The sequence below is a fragment of the Geotrypetes seraphini genome, chromosome 5 (assembly GCF_902459505.1).
Source record: "Geotrypetes seraphini chromosome 5, aGeoSer1.1, whole genome shotgun sequence".
Lineage (NCBI taxonomy): Eukaryota > Metazoa > Chordata > Amphibia > Gymnophiona > Dermophiidae > Geotrypetes > Geotrypetes seraphini.
In genome coordinates this window covers 206,059,294-206,082,221 of record NC_047088.1, presented here as the reverse complement: position 1 = coordinate 206,082,221, position 22,928 = coordinate 206,059,294, and the positions used below count along the sequence as shown (strand labels likewise).

Here is a 22,928-nt window from a genome sequence, read left to right as displayed (position 1 = left end):
ACCCACATTAAGACAAGAGAGACAAGGCACAGGATCACCCATATTAAGATACTCTTCTCATGGTTGGCTGTGAAGTGCTGATGGCAGAAAGATTTTCTAAATAAAGGCGCACCAAGGTGGTATGTCTCATTCCCTGGAAACTCTGTAAGCATTACATTAGTGTATTGGAAAAACATTGGGAAGAAAGCAAATAGAATGTTAGGAATTATCAGGAAAGGAATGGAAAAAAAAGATGAAAATGTTATAATGCTCTATGGCACATGTATTGCTCTATGGCACAGTTCCAGCTTGAGTACTGTGTGCTGTTCTGGTTGCTGTATCTCAAAAAAGATATAGCAGAATTAGAAAAGGTACAGAGAAGGGCAATGAAAATAACAAAAGGTTTGGGATGACTTCCCTATGAGGAGAAGCTAAAGCGGCTTGGGCTCTTCAGCTTGGAGAAGAGACTGCTCAGGGGTGATAGAGGCTTATAAAATGAGTGGAGTAAAAAGGGTAGATGTGAATCACTTGTTAACTCCAAAAATACTAAGACTGGGGGACATGCAATAAAGCTACTATGTAGTAGACTTAAAACAAATCGAAGAAAATATTTGAAATTAAATTCTAGAATGTGTTACCAGAGAATGTGGTGAAATCAGTTAGTTTGGCAGGGTTTAAAAAAGAGAAGTCCATAGGCCATTATTGAGATGGCTTGGGGAAATCCACTGCTTATTCCTAGGATAAGCAGCATAAAATCTGTTTTACTCCTTGGGATCTAGCTAGGTACTTGGGACCTGGGTTGGCCACTGTTGTAAACAGGATATTGGGCTTGATGGACCTTCAGTCTGTCCCAGTAAAGCAATTCTTATGATCACCAGGCACATTCCCATTCTGATATTCAAAAGAATTCTATGGGCATCAGAGCATTTAGGCTTGGATTCTGTAAACTGTGTCCTGATTGTAGGCAGCTGTAGGCGTCCTACAGCTGTCTAATCAGCCAATTGGGATGCACATTTAAAATAAAAAAAATAATGCTTCCTAGGCAGGCTGCCTATATTGAAGGTGCCTCTGGGAGTCTAGGGAGGTCCGCAAGCCTGCCTAAGCTAGCCTAAGGCTAGGCGGTAGTCTTAGGTGAACCAAGGCAGCCCTATGCGTCTCCCTAGTAGAGCGGGAGATGCTTACAATGTAGGCTTACAATGTAGGCTTACAATGTATAGCGGCTGCTATACTTATCGTGCCAAGTGATCTTCCTGCCGGAAGATAACTCCCCCACTCCCTCCACGATCGCCAGCAGGAGGGTGCTCAACCCCTCCTGCCGGAAGATGACCCCCACCCCCCTGATGATCGCCAGCAGGAGGGTGGCCAACCCCTCCTGCCGGTAGGCCCCCTACCCCCCGACGATCGCCAGCAGGAGGGTGCCCAACCCCTCCTGCTGCAAGATGACCCCCCGAACCCTCTCTGCTAACACCCCCCTCCAGACCTCCCCAACTAAGCTTAAAAAGTTGGCTGGCTGGCCGGGTCTTTTTACCGTCCGGCCGGCAGGCTCGCCTACATCAAAATGAGGCAGGCCCGCCCCTCTCCAGCTCATCCCACAGCATCCTAAGGCCTGTGGTCCAGGTGCCTAAGGCCCCTATACAGAATCCAGGCTTTAGTGCTCTGGGCCATGGTAAAAACCTCTACCGAACTTTCTTAAAAGGGGGGGGGGGGGGGTTAGTAAATATCTGCTACTCTGTCTTATCTATTTACGAGGGGTTGCTGAAAAGTTCTCAGTCCAACCAAGAAGTGGTTATGGTTCAATCAATGATCTGAAACAATGTCATTTCTGCAAATTGGCATTTAACGAAATAAGGTAACATTCTTTTCAGCTATAGTAGCAAAATAACGCATCAGTATTTAGGAAGTTGGATAGTTGGGCTGAGAGTTTTTCAACACCCCTTTGTATATATCCCATTTTTGCTTACACCCTATGCTGTCTATTAAAATGTTTTATTTAGTATTCTGTTAACATTGTAATGTAAGATAAGGTATATGCCATACCTTTATTGTTATTTAAATATGTTTTGATCATCCAAGATGGCCGAAGGTTCCCTGAGCTGAACTGCACGCCGCGGGAGTTTGCTTAATAAATAATCTTACCCTTTTGGGAAGGTTTTCTTCATCTTAAATATGCCGAAGAGAAGAGGCCGTAGCACTGCTGGAGCCTCGCGGCACTCGGGTGCCTCTCCCTTCGGCGACACTGGAGTTCTACTGCGCCGTATGCAAGATACCCCGGCAACGGCAGTGTCAGCATGCCCAGTAGAGGCACCTCGGAGAGGCGAGACTGAGGCGGCTTCCTGGGAAACAACATTAAGCCCCGATGCGAGGGCACCTCCCCCACCTCCTCGGATTACCAGCTCCCCGCGAGTGGAGAAGCTACCAGAGGACTGTTTGCACCTCCCCTTAGAGGCCAGGAAAAGCACAGAGGGGAGCAGAGAGATGGATTCCCTGTCTTTTCAGGTGAGCCCAGGAGAGGCCGAGGATTCCACAACTTCGGTGGGGAACCGAGCCCAGGAGAGGGACAACCAGGACCTGCTCTCAGCTGGTGAGAAAATCAAAATTATTAAAGATATTTACACTATTGAAAAACCCAGAGAAGTAACCCTAGACTCTATCTGGGATCTTGTGGCTAATCTGGCTACATCTTTAAAACCTCAGCTGGCATTGCTAGAAGATAAATTGAAAAATCAGAATTAAGAATTAAGAATTTGAAGGTTGATATGAAGGACTCAAAGGACTCTATTGAGAATATTCAGCAAGAATTAAAAGTTTCTAAACAACTCAGTGAAACATTAGTAAGAGACAATTCAAATTTACGTAGAAAATTGGAATTCTTAGAAAACTCTCCACGAAATAATAACTTGTGATTAATTAACTTCCCTAGGATTGCAGCAGTGCCGCCTAGGGATATGTTAAAACGTTATACAGTGGTGCCTCACACAACGAACTTAATTCGTTCCAGGAGCAAGTTTGTTATGCGAAAAGTTCGTTATGTGAAACGCGTTAAGCGCAGTGACTAACGACTGCCTGCAGTGCCTGCGCAGAAGGATGCAATACATCGGCAGCGATCGTGGAAGCTCGGGCGACTTCGTTGTGTGAAACGAAGTTCGTTGTATGAATCATGACATGAAGTTCGTTGTGTGCAGCGTTCGCTGTGCGAGGCGTTCTTTATGCAAGGCACCACTGTATAACAGAGATTTGGGAAATTTCAGAAGATATGATTCCACCATTTACCCACATCTACTACTTGCCATCAAAAATTAAGGAACAGCAATTGCAACGGCAGGATGATATTCAACCGCTTAATGTATCAGCAATGCTGGACTTTCTGATCGAGAGTCTGCTGTGGCGGCTACATTACTTGTTACGGTAGCCTTTGCACCAGATAAAAACTGGTTGCTTCGGCTTTTCTTTAAGAATAAACAGAAAGACTTTCTTGGTCAGAAAGTATTAATGTTTCCAGATTTGGCACGGGATACACAGAAAAGGAGACGAGAATTTCTTATGTTAAAGCCAGGGGTTATCTCTTTTGGAGGGTCATTTTTTCTTCGTCATCCATGTAAATGTATAATACATTATCATATGAAAAAATATGTTTTCTTTGAACCTCCCCAGCTGACAGCTTTCTTGGCTGGAGCTCGAATGGACGAAGGGAAAGTTTTGAGTGCAGTTTGAATATTAAGGGATATCTCCTTTCAGTTGAGGGATCTTATTTTCCTTATGTTTTATACTATTTTGGTTTATACTCGCTAATTCAATCTTGGACCTAGATTGAGGACTTGAGCTGAAGTTAAGCTATGAGTTTTATGTTTCCTATATAATTTTGTATTATAATAGTGCGCTAGGTGTTCCTAGTCGCGTCTTTAGTTTGCATGCTTTCTTCAACTTTCTGTACAAGTGGATACTTGAATGTAAAATTTGAAATGTGATAAATAAAAAAAATAATAAATAAATAAATATGTTTTACTTCCGTACTTATCTATTGCAAATGTTTGACTTATTCTAGAATTTTCTGATATAAAGCAGAATGGGTGTTTCCATCATTATTCACTCAGGGCTGTACATCGCATTGAGTGAATAATGATGGAAACACCCATTCTAGTTTATAGAAAATTCTAGAGGAGAACATTAGGCTACGTCTCCCTTAGCTTAAAGTGAACCATGTAACAAGTCAATGCTCCAAATAGTAGTAAATCTATTACAGAATGGCTGAAGAACAAGAGATGCTAAAAGGGGCTGCTGAGAAGTTCTTAGCCCAACCAACAAAGTTGGGGCAGTCTCCATCAAGGGCTATACACTTAGTCCAGTGATGTTCCACTTTTTTCATTCCATTGGAAAAATATGAAACAAAAAAAGTGGAAATTGCTGGACCACCTGTATAGCCCTTGATGGAGACTGCCCTAGCTTTGTTGATTGGGCTGAGAACGTTTCGGTGGCCCCTCATATGAGTATGTTTCAGATTGACCAGGCCAAAGCTTTAACATAAGCTATGAAAATGAGGCAAAACTTGAAGCAAGTTTTTCATACAAGGAAACTCTCAAAAGTCACAAACAGGCTTTTAATGTAAGGGACTAACCAAAAAATCTGTGGCCAGTCACTGAATGAAGGAAGGGTTTACATACCTTTTCACACAACACACAAGGATACCTATGAAATTTTTTTGTTTTATGTTTATCTTTCTTTCTCATCAGAGTTTAGACTCCGATCAGATTTTTGAGTACCAAGCGAACTGTGCTAAAACTCAGACCATCTTAACACAGGAGCCAACTCTGTGGGTACTTAACTCAGACCATCTTAACACAGGAGCCAACTCTGTCATCCTGTCCAGATTGGACTACTGCAATTCAATCTACCTAAACCTTACCAAGAAAAGCCTTCATAGACTTCAGCGGATCCAGAATGCCGCAGCCAAGCTCATCTTCGCAAAAAGTAAATTCAACCATATCTCACCGCTCCTGTCCAAGCTCCACTGGCTTCCGATTATCGCCAGGGTCCACTTTAAATGCGCCTGTCTAACTTTCAAAATCCTCCCTCCCTTCATCCCACTCTCCTGGAACTCCTTAAATCTTAATACCACCAGACCCACTCACAAACTTAAATTATCCTTTCCTTCATTAAAAGGCATATCCCGCGCAGGAAAACTATGGACCTCCCTCCCCTTTAGACTCACTGAGCTCTGGAACAACCTTACCTCCCCCCTCCGGACCCTGAGCTCTCTCCAACTCTTCTGCAAACATCTGAAAACCTGGCTATTTTCAAAAATGTAATACTTACCCCATCTTTGGCATCGTAAGCCCCCCAGTCACCCTTTCTCTATACCCTTTCTCTATACCCTTTCACCTTCATGGAGTTCCTTTCTCTCTCAACTCCTGTAAACCGTGCCGAGCTCTACGATTGTGGAGATGATGCGGTATATAAACCTAAGGTTTAGTTTAGTTTAGTTTACTTGAGCACTCCCAGTATTTGAGCAAACTCATTGACTGTGTCAAGGGAGGGATCATTTCCTTTGAGTTTAGCATCCCCAATCATTTTGAAAAGTTGGCGCTTATGCATCTTACTGAGTCACAAACTTTGTCTTAGAACTGTATTTATAGGTGTGCCATATTGAATAAATCAGGAATTTTAAAATAACTTTCGAGGCATACACGTTGTACGCTGGTGAATGAGTGTGTTGGTATAAGAGAAGGTGAAAACATACCAAGTCTAACAAAATCATGGCAATACTATTAAACAGGTGCATGCAAAAAATGTCTACATTAATACCATGTCTTCTCGCTTCATTCGAGCTGTCAAGCGACCACTTGCTACTAAAGATTTGCCCCACTGCAGCACAAGTCACTTACAATCCATGTCAACCGTAAACCTAGAGATCATTTTTCTCCACAATATTATGCCAGAGGGTCCAGATCCTGCCGCTGCGTGTCTGGCTATCTCAAAGGACTATCAATGCGCACACATTGTACATGAACACAAGATCCGTACGAAGCGCTTGCCCCTCCGGCAAGAACCGCACAAACCTCGCGCTCTCAGACACCACAAGCCTCCAGCGGGTACACCCACGCCGACGGACGGGCAGCCAGGCGGGAAGTGATCGAACTCTCATCTCTGATTGGGTCCAATCGGGGACGCTGACGGCTGTGATTGGTTTAGAGCGAGCGTCCGTCAGGCGGGCCTGTTCCAGCGTAGGGTGTCTCGGGCTGCAGCTGGCTGTCTGAGGAGCTCGCGGCTGCTTGTGTCTTGAGAGGCTGAGGGAGATGCGGGAGCCGAGGAGCCGAGGGGCAGCGGCGGAGCCGCACTGAGCCTGCCCGCCGCCGGCCGAAGGTGAGTGCAGCTGCCGAAAACGACACCGTCCCGCTGGCTTTGTGGAACTGCGGCTGTTTTAGACGAAACGGCAGCCGAGATTGCGGGCGCTTGGTGTGGGTGTTAGGTTTCAATTAGCATTTTTTGTAAGCCGCTCGTTGTAACCAAGGGCAAGCGATGTGCAAGATGTCTGTGAGGGAATAATGCACTGGCTGTGGGAATTGCAGACTTTTGAGAAAAGACGTTCATTGGATACTTTCCGCTGAGGATGAAGGATTGAAGCTCTCTCTCTACATATGCCCTTCAGCAACGGTGTGCTGAGGAAGCAGTACTGTAGATCTTACTGGTACAAGGTAATTCTAGTAGAAGTCCACCGTGGCTCGTGAAAACAGAGCAAATTGAACTTTATTGCTATAATTAAAATAAAGGCATTTGTATGAAATAGTCACAGAGGCATGGTAATGGTACCATTTCAAAACGTTTTTGTAGATTGCATTTTCCCTGTTATGTTCGGGATGAGAGATATATTTTATTTTCATGAATGCCTCCCTGTGGAGCCTGCTTTTTCCAAAGAGTAGTACGAAATTAAATCTTTCTTAGTGTTTCGTTGAACACATGCATTTTTTTTGTTACTTCTGCTTCTTGGAAGGTTGTGTGTGGAGATTACTCATTAAACTGAGCTGAGCTTTGCTGTGGCTTAACTCAGTCTGAAGGCATCCCTACACTATCTTGCATGGCATAGCTTATAAAAAAAAAATACTTTGTTGATTTGTTAATGTACTTTGATGATGGAGGATGTGCACAGGTTTGGGTTTATTTTGTTTTTGTTGCCCTTTTCTAAGGTAAAGGCATTCATAATTTCCTCATCTAAAGCAGAGTGCATGCCATATTTGGTTTTTGGTTAAGTAAACCAACTTGATGCCGACTTCAGAAGAAAGGCAGGAGTGATTTCTTACTAAATAAACTGCTAGCTACTAAGATAGTTCTCTGTTCTCTGACTATACATGCCATTACTTTGCAGTTATTTATCTAAATGAACTTGCACATTGAAGGTGGTTAATGATTGTGGCTTTTTTTTCTTCTTCTATGAGTCATAAGAAAAATAAAACAAAAAGTTGTTTATTATGATGTTGAATTTGACTCCTCAGTCTTTATGGACAGTAAACAGAAAACTGTTTACCAGACATACTGCAGACTATTTGTCAGCTTGACGGCTTTGAACAACAGTGACATTTTGGACACTTGGAGAAAGTTCTGTTTTGTGTTCTCAGGTAGTTGGTTCATGTTAACAGCCTGCTAAAAGCAAAGCCACTGAGAATCAGGGATCCTGATGCTACACTGGAAAAAGAAAAGATGCAGTTTTCCAAATCCAGTGATTTATTCTGAGGTCCTGACCTCTGTTCTACCGAGTGCTGTTTTATTATTAGCTTTCTTGTCATGAGTTGCTTTATGAAAATCATCATTTTAAAATATTCTTTTCAAATACCAGCAGCTTCTTGGGATAGCTGACTGATCTGCATTGTTTATTTGGTTAAATGGCAGAGTGTTTTTATTTCTCTAGTCTGTTTTCATGATTTTCATCAATTACATCACACAAGTTAGCGTTGCATCACTGTGATCTATCTAGTGAACTCTAAAATCAAGTTTTACAGTTCTTCATGCTGTGGTGGAAATGTGAAGACAAAACAGTATTTTTGCTTGAGATCTGACAGTGAAACATTTGAAGCAAATGATGTGCTGTGTATTATGTATAAAAAAATCAACTGCTATAGCACCCATCATTAAAACAAACATTTAATTTAATTACATTTTTTATATAACACTGTACTATATAATGAATGACCTGGGCAGATTCCCTAGCAGCACTTTCCTGTTACCCAGACAGACAGGGAACCGATGACAATCTCTGGTCTTCAGGTGCTGCAAAGAGATCTTATTTTAAGGATTCCTATAATGAGTATGCAGGAAAAGGACAGATTAATGAGTTCAGTGTTTTAATAACATTTTCCTCTTTGATTTCTGCTATTCTTCTGAAAAGGGTGCAGGACAAAATGTTTACAAGTATTATGTCATAACATCTTTCAGCAAAGCCATAACCTCTTGCATATGAAGAAAACAAATTCGACTGCCTCTTCCTATCTATGGAGATGTTGGGCTTTTGTTTAATATATTCTTAAATGATCTGGATAAAAGGTCCTAATTAGATTTGCAGATGACAAACGATTGTCCAAACTTTTAAATAGAGAATTGTAAGCAGTGGCATACCTAGGGTATGTGGCACCCGGGGCCCATCATTTTTTGTAATAACCATGAAACGGAATAAGTGGTCAGAATAGAAACAGGCAGTGAAAATTTTCTTTTATTGAACCTCATATATGTAACCATTATTCCAAACATAACATAATAACATAAATTTTGTTTGAATTGTCATGACATTAGAAGTACGTATGGAGTAGTTGCAGGTGATGCTTGGGACAGTTCTGATTGTGTTAGTTCGGTTTTATGTGTTTTTTGAATAGAAGGGTTTTTATTTCTTTTTTTAAAGTTTTGTAGTCTGTGATTGAGGTCAATAGGTTGTAGAGTTGGGTCGAGTGTTGCAGCTCAAATGGCTAGGAGGTTGTCGAACAGTTTTATTTTTTTTTATGATTTTGGTTGGAGGGTGTGTGAATGGTGCGTGAGTTCTCCTATGTCTGGTTGAGGTGGATTGAATTATTTAGCTGAAGAAATTAGTTACCCCCCCCCCCCATTCCACACACATTAATTCTCTTCCATTTTTGTTCCCATTATAAAAAACACTGATAAGTTCCCAGAAAAAAATACATTAAAATAAGAAGTGAAAACAAAGGCCCCTACAGATGAGAACATAACATAAGAATAGCCTAACAGGGTCAGACCAATGGTCCATCATGCCCAGTAGCCCATTTTCATGGTAGCCAATCCAGGTCACTAGTACCTCTCAAAACCCAAAGAGTAGCAACATTCCATGCTACCAATCCTGGGCAAGCAGACGCTTCCCCCATGTCTTAATAACAGACTATGGACTTTTCCTCCAGGAATTTGTCCAAACCTTTCTTAAAACCAGCTAAGTTATCTGCTTTTACCATAACTTCTGGCCACTTCATTTTTAAGCTTAGATCTTTCCTTCCAAACAGAGACCTTTCTAGATGTCACATACAGCACAAGGTAACTTCACATGGACTTAGCTGTGCAGGAAATGTGAATCTCCTCATACACCCACCATATAGTGCAAAAATGTGCAAAGGTCTGTTTTTTTCTTTCGATCACTACATAGCCTAATGCCACACAAGCAGCGCTGTTACAAACATATTCTGAAGGTCAATGCTAAGGTTAACAAAGTTTCCTTCCTTGGACCACAAGGAGATACTGACAAACCACTGGAAGATATCCCAAAACAATTACCCAGGCACAACACCCAAAGACCCACTCAGTGTATGAACCAGTTGAGTGGAGTGGACTAACTGGGGGGTGGAAATGGGCCCGGAGTTTGCTCAGCAGAATTTCCCAGACCACCTCTTCTTCTCAACACATTGACACGCTGCCACCACCACCACCACTAGTTACACCTCACCGGGTAGGCCAGCAATGCTTATAAACTTTATAAAACACATTATTATATTTTCTTATAAAGCACATATTTTAACTGAACTCTCTGACATCCTCAGCCTTGCCATTCATAAAAATAGAAGGAAGAAAAGTTCCCATTTCCTGCTGTCTCATGTCCCCGGCCTATACAATATTTTTCTTCTGCAGACCCTTCAAAAGTCTGACCAAATCCTCATTTCACTTGCATTATAAAGTACTGAGAATGCCATCTCTCCCCAATCCCAGGTCCTAAAGTCTAAGACAGTAGCGCAAACTAATGCTGCCCGATTCAGGAAAAAAATTTCGATTCGATTCAGCCTATTGAATTGGTTTTTTGATACGATTTTCCTGCCCAATTGGGTGTTTTTTTCAAACATCCTGGTGGGTTTATTTTATAGCTTTTTCACCCCCCTTTGGCTTCTCCTAACCACACTGGCGCTGTGATGTAAATAAAATAAACAAACAAAAAGGACTTTTCCTCTCTCTGTTAAATCCTAGCTCACGTTTGTGGTCTAACACCAGCTCTGGCAGGATACTCGTTTCAAATCTGACATATTGTAATCACAAAACAGAAAATAAAATTAGTTTTTCTACCTTTTGTTGTCTGGTTATTTTTCATATCTTGTTGGTCCAAGGCTCTGGTTGTCTTCTGATAACTTGCTTGCCAGGGTCTCCTTCTTTCTCTGTGCTAACCATCCATCTCTGTCCTCCCCTTCCGTTTCCCTTCCCTCCCCAGGAGGTCTGGCATCTTTCCTTTTTTTCATCTCCCTCCACAGATCCACCTTTTCTTAACTACCCTTTCATTCAGCATCTCTCCCTCCTTCCCCACCACCCCAGGGTCCACCATCTTTCCTTTTCTTTTCCCAACTACCCTCCTATCCAGTATCTCTATCCCTCCCTCCACACCATCCCTTGTGTCCAACTTCTCTCCCTTTCTATTCCTTCCCTCCCTAAATCCCTTGGTCCATCATCTCTCTCCCTCTCCTCTATTTTCAGACCCATTATTTCTTCCCCCCCAAAGTCCGGCATATGCACGTCTCTTTGAACCCCCTTTCCCTCCGTGTACTTCTACACCAGGGCCCCCCTCCTCTGAAGGCCTGTCCCCCCTTAAAAGTCTGCATCCCACCCCTGAAGGCCTGTCCCTCCCTTGAAGGCCTGCATCCCCCCGAAGGCCTGCCTGCCTGTCTGTCCCCCTTGAAGGCCTGTCCCCCCCTTGAAGGCCTGTCCCCCCCTTGAAGGCCTGCCTGCCTGTCTCCCTTGAAGGCCTTTCCCCCCCTTGAAGGCCTGCCTGCCTGTCCCCCCCCCTTGAAGGCCTGTCCCTCCTACCCTTGAAGGCCTGCATCCCCCCTTGAAAGCCCGTCTCCCCCCTGAAGGTCTGCCTGCCCACCCCACCCTGAAGGCCTGCTCGCCCCACCCCCACCCCGTAGGACTGCTCACCCTTCTGGCCTCCCCGCGCCATTTACCATATAGAAGCAGCCTGCAGCAAGATCGCGACGTCAGAGGAGGGGCGGGACCGTGGCAGAGAAAACAGCAAAGAAGCAGCGCAAAGATCGCTGGCATCGCGATTTTGCTGTAGGCTGCTTCTATATGGTAAATGGTGCGGGGAGGCCAGGGGGGAAGTGAGATGCCGGGGGGGGGGGGGGGGAAAGCCGGACGCCAGCGGGGAGAACTGGACGCTGGGGGGGGAGCCAGACACCAATGACTCCAAGCGTGGACCACCCCTCTTGGTGCACGTAAGGCCTTATAATGAAAGTGACTGCTGTGGTTTGGGGTCTGCAGGAGACCCCATGGATCCCACTCACCCCCGAGGTAAGCAGATTTTAATGGACATGCAGTAGAGATCTGCAAGGTCCTAGGGGTTTGCAGGATCATTGTTTTACCTATTCCCAAAATTTACAGTCAATTATTTACATATATTTATTTACAATAAGAAAGCTGAGAGGTTTCAAGAGGCATTTTAGAAAGGATGCAAATCAGACTTTATTTATTTTATTTAAAACATTTATATCCTACACATCCCAAAACTTGTGTGAGTTACAAATTCCCCCCCCACACACACACAAAAACCATACATAATATTTGGACATACTCGTTAAAACTATAGTCTTCACAACAATGTCATCACATCACACTGCACAAAAAGCCTCCTGGAAATAAAGTGCCTTTAGGCACTTTACGAAAAGATAGAAATGTTGAAATCTAATGAACTGCTTCTAGAAGTGCATTCCACAATCGAGGGCCTACCACATAAAAAACTCAAGACAAAATAGACACCTTACTTAATTGTCGTAATAAGGGTATTTCCAATAACTGCATGGAGAATATAAATGGCGGGAATGCTTATGAGTCAGATTTGCAATCATCTCAGGCAAAGCTTGATGTAACGCCTTAGTCATCCATTTGTGATTTTAGTGTATATCTCGTGTATTTTAGAACAGGATATGGCCTGTGATAAAATACATGTGAGAAGGACATCCATATACTGGAAACATCCAGCATGAACATCCTGTTTACAAACTGAAACATTCAAATTATGAACAGGGGGAAACAAAAGAACTTGGATGTCTGTTTGGCCACTTTATAAGATGCAATATTCTCCAAAAAACACTTCTAGTAAATATAATAAATATTTCCCTATCACTTTTTAAAAAAAATTCTTTAATTAATGGAGACAAGTATCTTTTGAGTTGGTTGAATCTGAAATATAATATAAACAGCTGGAATGACCAGATAAAATGCTGATATATAATAAAGTTTTTTTTGCACTCATTGTAAAAATTGTTTTTAAGTGATATACTCAGTGATGTCTTATATGTTCATGTACAATGGGTATTTTTCTATCCTTGGAGGGCTCACAATTAAAAAAAAAAATAGCTGAAATGGGATTTGACCCAGGATTCTTGGTTCATAGTCTACTTTACTAATCTTTAGGCTAGTCCTCCAATCTACATGCTGCTCTCTTAAGAATATCCATAATACCTAAAATTGTAAGAAAACCTCATATTCCTTGCCAGTTAGACATTCAGGGGAGAGACCAGGGGGACTGCAACCTCTGTGGGACTAAGGAGGTGTCATGCCTTAATTCCTCCAGTGGACAGCTGCTCAATCAGAGCACCTTTGTGTAACCTTGACATGACAAGTATGAGGTCTAAATAACAATGTCCATAATTTTAGACTTGGATGTCCTTTGCCTTTCTGTGATTGGAGTTGGAAGGTCCATATTTTGGGCCTTCCCTAGTCCCTCTCAAAACACACCCAGAACAAACCCCTTGCCATATGGACATATTGCAGTGTTAGCTGTTCATTTCCTACCTTTGTAAAATTGGATTTTGGACATCTAAATGCCAGTTTTCAGATGTCTAAAACAAGAATAGAACTTCTAAAATAACCTCCAAAAGGTTTTTTGTACCAGGTTTCACAATTGTGGCTTATAATGCATGTACAGTGCTAGGGTGGCATTGTGTCTATCTGTTCTGAAGCCTCCAGCATAGAAAAGGAAAAACTCAGACAAGTGGGAATGTGAAAGAGTAAGGGGTTATCTTCCACTAATGCTACCATTCCACCGCCGTACAGCAGGGGGCTGCTAGTCCAAGACTGAGTAGACTATATGTCTCAGACCGCACTGGGCTTTACAGCTCAGTGCTGAACCATCTTAACAAAGTAATCCTGCTGAGTCATGGGGTGGAACTCAGAAAGGGAGGTTTTTATTTGTCACAGAGGAGAATCATTCAGGGAGGTCCCAGAGTGAGAGGATCCTGAAGGAGAGAAATCTTCTCTAGCCGTGGCTGCATTCAAGCCCTGGGGAGGACTAGAGTGAGCTAGCCAAGAACCCATCCAGGAAAACACTATAGAGCTGTGTTCTAATCCAAGACCTCTGTAAATTGAACCTGCTGGTTTAAAGGTGACTGTCCTGTATTTGGGGTGTGGCTAATGAGCTGAAGCTAGTTGAGACTTTTGCTGGAGAAAAGGGATTTTTTTCTCCTAAATGTTCTTCTGTTTGGACTATTTAACAAGTGATTTAGGAACCAGTCTTATTGTGCTTTAAACCTGAGAAAACTGGGGAAATTGACCAAAAGCTAAAGTTGTTAGACTAAACATGATATGGCTAATTGCCTAAAGTGTAGAAACGAGATATAAAAGTTAAAAGTATATATTTTCCTTTCCTAGGCCTATGAGGGAATAGGCTGAAGTTGATGTCTCGATAAAACATTTTGTTGCACCTTCTAAAGTGGTTTATGTGTGTTGACTGGGTGAATGTGCAGGGTTCCTGGCAAACCTGGCCAGGAATCTCTCACAGGGAAGAATTAGCTGACAACTCATTGAAATCCTGTGCAGTCCAAGAAGGAATATACCTTAATTTATTGTTGTCTGACAACCAAATTTGATCAACTGCCCTTGTACTTGCTCTAAATTTGTATAGCTATACAATATATTAAAGAAGTAACATCTGATCAGTGTTGTAGATTATGCATAATGATTTATTGTGGTATAGCAAAAGCAGTAAACACAAGCATGAGGTAGATATGTTTTCCTAGCAGGTTTATTATAAAGTCTTATTTTATACAAACTAATATATTTTCCCTAACAAAATCTAAACCAAAAGCATCACCAAGTATGCCTTATACTTCCAACATCCAAGCCAAGAAGAAAAATAAAACTACAGCCTTGTAAATTTCTGAGGCAGGAACCATACTGACTCTGGGTTCATTTTCAAGAAACACCAGATGCTCCAGTCAATCCAGTCTTCATATGAGCCTAAAGATAAGGCCCCCAATAACATATGGAAGGGCAGTGGGAAAGTATAGTTCATTAAAACTAAGGGCCCCATTCAATATAAAACAGATTATAATCTGCATTATCTAAAAATTCAGTTCACATAGCAAAGCAACATACAACATTTATTAAACACAAAAATAACAAGATACATGTCACAAGTACAATAAAAACATTTATGCATGCATGTACGTATTAGGCATTTTCAAAAGCCACATTTTTATTCTTACATTTTTTTTAGCAGTTATACAATATGAGGTTCATAATCAAAACTTTGAAACGTCCAAAAACCAGCCTAAATCGGCATTTGAATGTCCTAATATCAGGGACGTTCAAGTGTCAATAATCAAAACCAACTTTTGGATGTACAGCAGCACTTCTAAGCTGTTGTGTGTCCAGAGTTCAAAGGGGCATGTTGGGAGGTGTGTTAGGGGTGGGAATCAGGTGAGCTTAAAACCTGGATGTACTGCAGTAATAATTAAAGTTTTCCTTCAAGGAACTTAGATGTTGGCAGTTAGACCTATTTTAGTTGTGTCTAAGTGCCCCAAAGCTGCCCAAACTGACCAGATGACAACTGGAGGAATTAAGGCATGATTTCCCCATACTCCCCTAGTGGTCACTGACCACCCTTCCACCACCCAGAGATGGAGTACAAGACTGCTTATTGAGGGCTTGTCATCAGTTGATGGGTATTCCCCCCTGCCAGGATCAGATGGCAGGGAGATTCCTCTCTGCTCCCCTCCCTCACAGGCAGTGAGCCCCCAACATCGCGACTGTGCCAATCAGGGCCTTAGGCCCCTCCCACTGCATCCCAAGATGCACTGCATCCCATGATCCCAAGATGCACTGGGAGGGGGAAAGAAACATGGAAACATGATGGTAGATAAAGGCCAAATGGCCCATCCAGTCTGCTCATCTGAGTAACCATTATCTCTTCCTCTCTCTAAGATTCCATGTGCCTATCCCAGACTTTCTTGAACAGTCTCTGTTTCCACCACCTCTTCTGAGAGACTGTTCCACGCATCTACTACCCTTTTTGTAAAAAAGTATTTCCTCAGATTACTCCAGAGCCTATCACCTCTTAACTTCACCCTCATTGCATAGGTATTTAAACACCTCTATCATATCTCCCCTCTCCCGCCTTTCCTCCAAAGTATAAAGATTGAGATCTTTAAGTCTGTCCCCACATGCCTTATCACGAAGACCACACACCATTTTAATAGCCTTCTGGACTGACTCCATCCTTTTTATATCTTTTTGAAGATGCAGCCTCCAGAATTGTACACAATATTCTAAATGAGGACTCACCAGAGTCTTTTACAAAGGCATTAATACCTCCTTCTTCCTACCGGCCATACCTCTCCCTATGCAACCTAGAATCCTTCTAGCTTTCACTGTCACCTTTTCAACCTGTTTGGCCACCTTAAGATCATCAAATACAATCATATCCTAGTCCCGCTCTTCCGTCGTGCACATAAGTTCTTCACCCCCTTAACTGTACCGTTCCCTCAGATTTGTGCATCCCAAATGCATGACCTTGCATTTCTTAGCATTAAATTTTAGCTGCCAAATTTCAGACCATTCTTCAAGCTTCACCAGGTCTTTCTTCATGTTATTCACACCATCCAGCGTGTCTGCTCTGTTGCAGATTTTGATATCATCCGCAAAGAGGCAAATCTTACCCGACAACTCTTCAGCAATATAATTTATAAAAATGACTAGTCTTTAAGCCCGTTACATTAACGGGTGCTAGAACAGATGTGTCTGTCTTTTTTTTTTTTCTCTCTCTCTCCCCTTGGCTGCTTTCTGTCTGTCTTTTTTTCTTTGTCTCTCTTTGGCCGCTGTTTGTCATTCTTTCTGTTTGTCTCTCTGGCCCCCTGTCTGTCTGTCTTTCTTTCTTTCTTTCTCTCTCTCTCTCCTTGGCTGCTGTCTGTCTGGGTTGTTTGTTTGGTTTTTTTTTTTTCTTTCTTTCTCTATCTCCTTGGCCGCTGGCTGCCTGTCTTTCTTTCTGTTTGTGTCTCTCCCTGGCCCCCTGTCTGTCTTTTTTTCTATCTCCTTGGCCGCTGTCTGTCTGCCTTTTTTTCTTTGTCTCTCTCTCCTTGGCCGCTGTCTGTTTGTCTAGGGGTTTTTTGTTTGTTTGTTTCTCTCTCCTTGGCCACTGGCTGTTTGTCTGGGTTTTTTTTCTTTGTCTCTCTCTCCTTGGCCGCTGGCTGTCTGTATGTCTTTTTTTCTTTGTCTCTCTCTTCTTGGCTGCTGTTTGTCTGACTGTCTTGTCTGTGTCTCTCGCTGGCCCCTTGTCTGTCTATCTTTTTCTCTGTCAATCTCTCTGTCTCTCTCCCTGGCCCCTCTGTTGCGCCATGCCTGCCTTTCTCTCTGTGCCCCCTTCTGTCTTCCCCCCCAGAGCAAAGTATGATTGCTGTCTGCCCTCCAGCACATCCCTCCCCCCAAAGCAGCCTCCTTTCCCTCTTCCCCCCACTTCTCAGAGCAGTAGCAGAATTTTTACCAGTATGAGACACCTTGCAGCACCCACACGACACTCTCCTGCCGTTGCTCTAGGCGCCAGCTATCAGGAGACAAACTGCCACCGCCGCTCAAATTGCTGCACGCGCCACAAGCTGGCACACGTACCGCAAACTGCCGCACACGTCTCAAGCCATCGCATGTGCCGCAAATAGAATACGGCCACAGAGGCACACATCACGGTGGCAGGGATCATGGAATTGTAAGTGCGCATGCACGCTTAGGGTTTTATTATAGAGGATAAAAAGAATAGGCCCAAGAACAGAACCTTGAGGCACACCACTGGTAACATCCCTTTCCTCAGAGTGATCTCCATTGATCGCTACCCTCTGTCACCTTCCACTCAACCAGTTCTGAACCCAGCCCATCACTTTAGGACCCATCCCAAGGACACTCAGTTTATTTATTAGACGTCTGTGTGGAATACCGTCAAAGTCTTTGCTAAAATCTAAGTACACCACATCTAGCACACATCCTCTATCAAATTCTCTGGTCACCCAAAGAAATTGATCAGATTTGTCTGACAAGACCTACCTCTAGTGAATCCATGTTGCCTCCAGTCCTGTAATCCACAGGACTCCAGAAACTTGACTATTCTCTTGTTTTAAAAGCGTTTCCATTAATTTACTTGTAACTTCTTTGTGGAATAGTTTACCCCTTAGCATGTTTACTATTTGTTTTGCAAACATCTATAGATCTTACTTTTTCAAAGGTCATTTATGCCTGATCTTTCTGCCTATTGTTATACTGTTTTAATGGGATTTGTAAAGTGTGTCAAGCCCTATGTTTTAGGGAAGGTGCAGTATATTAAAATGAGGATTACGTAGATTCGATTAGATAAAACTGAATCAAACATTTGTAAAACACTGTATAAATGTTATTTTAGGCCAAGAATATTGTATATATGGAGGGTCATTTTCGAAAAGGACACCTTAAGTGCAATTTAGACGTTTCCCGCGAAATATCTAAAGTCAGAATCACAAAAACATCCATTTTTTAAAGCCGAATAGCTAGACATCCAAAAATAATTTTTTTTTGAAAATCGCCTACTTGGGTATCTAGGCCAACAGGAGGTATAACCCTTAGGATGCCTAACTTTATACCCCATTTTCTACCAAAGAAATATACAAGTTGAAACCATTGAAATCCAGACCATTTAGATGTGGGAGTGGCCACCATTGTGATAGATTGGCCACACAGGCATGCCAACAGAGCAGTGGGACACCTTTGAGGGCACTACTGTGAACTTCACATAAAGAGTGCCAGAAGTACATCTCACCATATACCCATTATAATTTATGTTGAGCTCTCTAAAACCTTCACGACCCACCTGTCTACTACCCCACTTATAGTATATGACAATAGAGTATGGTTATGGTGGGTTTTATTGGGCTCACACTTTCCACCATAAGTGTAATGGTTAGAGTAGCTTATGGGCCTGGCCTCTCCTCTCTAAGGTTCACTAGCCCATCCACTAGGTTACTTAAGACACCTGTGTGATTCTCTACTAGGTTTTCCCATACCAAGTGCTGCTGTTCTTGAGACAGGTATGTACTCTTTCATTCAGATTTTTGGAGGTGGGCGGAGGTTAGTGAGTAGTGGGGGAGTGTGTGTGTGTGTAGGGTCATACCTTAATGTATCCATTGTATCATCTGGTCAGTTTGGGAACCTTTGTGGCACTTGGACGCTTCTAAAACAGGTCAGGCTAAAGAAAGATTGCTATAGTAACTTATGCTACTTGATCTGCTCAATTTCAGTGTTTAATTAATTTAAATGATCACCAACTATTGTAACTAGACTCTTAAAAATTCCTGCAATTCCTGCAATTATAATTTTAATAAAGGAAACTATTACAGGTTCAAAAATGTATTTGATTGATGTTGTTTGTATGTCTCTTAGCATTTTCTTGCATTTTTGTTTATTGTAGTGAAAGGTATAAGCTCATATACACCGAATAAACCTCTGCATGAACTCTGAAAATCTGAGTGATTTTGGCGGAGGTCAGACTCTGCAAATGATTGATTCTTTAAAAACTAAAACAAGATGAATATCCTCAGTCTTCTGAAACAGCAAGGAAGACTTTTTTTCATTAAAAAAGTGATGTCTGCTCTTTGTTGGCCTAGAGAATTGTTTGATACAGTTCAATATTTGATCCAAGGTAAAAGGGCTTGTCTTAGTAGATAAGATTTATCCGCTGAGGTTTTTCCTCATATTTTAATACTAAAATTGAAAACATTTTGTTATCTTTTAAGGATTCTCCCCTACCCATTAGTTTTGCAAGGCTATGTAAAAATTGCTGTACTGACTGAGTTGGTGTCTAAGGAGTTTGTTATGGCTCTTAGATGCAGGTTAGGGGAAGTGCAGACATTGGGGTTCTCATCCTAGGGTTCTGGTGTGTAAAGGTGAGTTTTAAGCATTTTCTGGAAGTGAAGATACATGGTAGGTTGTCTTAGATGTTCCAGCAATTTACTCCATATGAGTAGTCCTTGGAACTCGAAGGTAGTCTTTCTTCCGGTATACTTGCTGAGAGGAGGGGAAGGGAATCTTGAAGTGTTGGGCCGCACATGCGTTGAGGAAGAATGGGATGGCGAGTCCCCCAGTGTTTTCCCCATAGATTGCTTTGTAGATCATGCATGCCATCTTGAAGTGAATTCTTTTCTTTACAGAAAGCCAGTGTAGTTTGTCCAGTAGTGGCCTAGCCCTCTCCATCTTGTTGGCATTAGTAAAAGGGTCCCTAAATTTACTCAGCTTGGAATCAATCTGGAATGTTTTGCAAAAAAAGGTAAATTTCAAAATATCAACGTCCTGGTCACAAAGTAAAGTTTGAGGGCACTTTTGTGGCAGTTAAGCAAGAACACTTATTAACCAGGAACAAAAAAAAAAAAAAAAAATTTTTTTACATTGTGTAATCTATAAATTTATTTGTAAAAGAGACAGATATAGCAGGAGGCTAAACTTAAAAGAACTACAAAAGCTCATACCACCTGATATTCAGTACAGTTTAACTGTCCAGGAACAGCTCCTGGCTGGGTAAATAGCGTTTAGTTGGCTAACCCCTAATATTCAGTAGGATATAGCCAGTTGTCTCCAATTAATATTTGCGGTTAGTGGTTAGCCACGAATATTTACATGCTAGTCGGCTAAGTTTAGCTGCAAATTGGACCACATGAATAGCAATCCTATCTTTCTCTGATTATTAACTGGCCAGCTGTGAATATCTGCTTAGCTGGTTAACCCCCTCTTTTACAAAAGCCGGTACTGCAGGCCGGTGTGGTAAATGCTCCGACACCCATAGGAATTGAATGGGCACTCGGCTTTGTAAAAGAGGGCCTAAGTTAGAGCTGGCCATACCCCCCCCCCCCTGGATATTCATTGCCAGTTGCCAGAAATGACTCAGCATTGAATATCTGGGTTGAGTGCCGGCATCAGGTTGCTAGCACACTGCCTGGCACCAACTGGTTTTGGGGCCCATAGGCTTTAAAATCATTAATTCTAAGGAAAGCTCTGAACACAGATGAATACTGTAGATGCTCTCTAGCACTGTGTATTGTACAGCATATGATTTTTATCTCCCCCCCCCCCCCATTTATACTCATTACATAGGATCCAGTTTCTTTTGTTGTATGGCATTCATTTCTTGCCTTCTGTCATGCCTCTCCTTTTGTGGACCAATGACTTGTAATTTATTTGGTTGTTGCACAAAAATCCAATATCGAACTGGTTGAGGATCTTCCTGCACCTTGTGTGCTATTTAATAGTGTCCAAAACACATGGGAATGGATGTATCAAAGGTATGCCAAAAGATAGCCATTAGTCAAAAATAGCCAAGCACTGCAGATTCATGAATATTTTAGTATTGGAAGAATGCATTTTCTAGCACACATTTCATTAGGATTTCCAGTATTCATGGAAGAGTCACAAATTGTGATGGGGTGGGGGTTGTTGTTTACTTTTAGTGTTTCTTTTTTTAAAATTTATTAGCAGAGTTCCTTTCAGTAAAAATACTTAGCTGGTCTATATGATAGACGTGTTAGCTCTACCTCATCAGTACCAAATCATGTTAGATTTATTATTGAATATGAGATTCAGTTATAGAGCGACAGAATTAATATGTTAACTCACAATTATGAGGGCATCCTATATAATAAAACCCTAAGCGCACATGCGCACTTAGGATTTCGTGTTCCCTGCCGCTGTGGTGTGTGATCCATGGCAGCCAACCCAGCGGCAGGGAACATTCTGGCCACTCCCCTCTTCCTGCCCTCACTCACCCTGGAAGCCAGGCAAGCTCTCTCCCTGCCCGTGTCCTCGGCAGGGAACACACCTCAGCCCTTACTCGCCGCTGCTGCTGATCCTCCTGTAAAGAGCAGCCTGCGATGGTGGCCGGCTTTAGCGAACCTCGCAGGCCGCTCTCAACTCGGTAGTGCTACCGAGGCTGGAGAGCGGCCTGCGAGGTTCGCTAAAGCCGGCCACCATCGCAGGCTGCTCTTTACAGGAGGATCAGCAGCGTGAGAGGAGCCGCCGCCGACACTTTTACAACTTGAAACAAAAACCTTCGGCCGCAGCAGGCCAGCCCGCGGGAAGGGAAGGGGGAGGGGCCGAACAGAGCAGGCCAGATCGCATTAAGAGAAGGGAAGGGCCGAACGGAGCAGGACAGCTCACGGTAAGAGAAGGGAATTGCTTCACAGGGACCTGGAGAGGAAGGGAAATACCGCTGCTGCTTCTGCAAAGGAAAGTGGGGGGGGGGGGGGGGGGGAGGAGAAGGGAGTGGGGGGGAAATGCTGCTATTACTTCACAGGGACCTGGAGGGGAAGGGAAATACCGCTGCTGCTTCTGCAAAGGAAAGTGGGGGAGGGGGAGGAGAGACAGAAAGAAATACAGACAGACAAAGGAGGCCAGGGAGAGAGACAGACAGAAATAAAGACAGACAGGGGACCAGAGAGACAGACAGACAGACAAAGGGTGCCAGGGAGAGAGAGAGAAAAATAGCAGGAGGGAGAGAGACAGAAAGAAAGGAAGAAAGAGACAGCAGCATGGAGAGAGACATAAATAAAGAAAGACAGACAGGCATATATTCTAGCACCCGTTAATGTAACGGGCTCAAACACTAGTATGTATATATTTCCTCCTGAGTCTATGTCCTTTCACTCTTATCCTGTGACTTTGGTTCCAGAGCTTCCTTTAGTTGGAAAAGGCCTGATTCTTGTGCACTTACGAGGACTGACAATTAAGTTTGCGAACTCATCCTAGAAAAAGTGCTACATATCTCATTGCTGAATATCACTATGGTCACCTGTACTCCTCTTGGGAAGCTATGCACCGACGCCAGCACCAATCCACCCTTCAAAGAAATTTTGGAACTCATTTTCTGGAATGCCCATTAGAGCTGTTGTCATGTTACCCTTGATGTCCTGTATGTCATCAAAATGTTTTCCTTTCAATATTTCCTTTATCTTCGGGTAAAGAAAAAGGTCATTGGGGGCCAGATCAGGTGAGTAGGGAGGGTGCTCCAATACAGTTATTTGTTTTCTGGCTAAAATCTCCCTCATAGACAGTGCTGTGTGAGCTGGTGCATTGTTGTGATACAAGAGCCATGAGTTGTTGGCAAAAAGTTCAGGTCGATTTTGTCTAACTTTTTCATGCAGCCTTTTCAGCATTTCCAAATAGTAAACTTGGTTAACTGTGTGTCCAGTTGATACAAATTCATAATAAACAAT

At 42.7% G+C, this 22,928-nt stretch overlaps 1 protein-coding gene across 4 annotated transcripts in view; it reads left to right on the top strand.

Moving 5' to 3' along the window:
• The first annotated feature begins 6,217 nt into the window (after positions 1 to 6,217).
• The window catches only part of B3GALT1 (beta-1,3-galactosyltransferase 1), a 464,138-nt gene continuing 447,427 nt past the window's right edge, over positions 6,218 to 22,928 (top strand). For all 4 annotated transcript variants that reach the window (XM_033946930.1, XM_033946929.1, XM_033946927.1 and 1 more), the window contains exon 1: positions 6,218 to 6,336. The gene's annotated coding sequence lies outside the window, so the exon portion shown is untranslated. The remainder of the gene's footprint in view (positions 6,337 to 22,928) is intronic.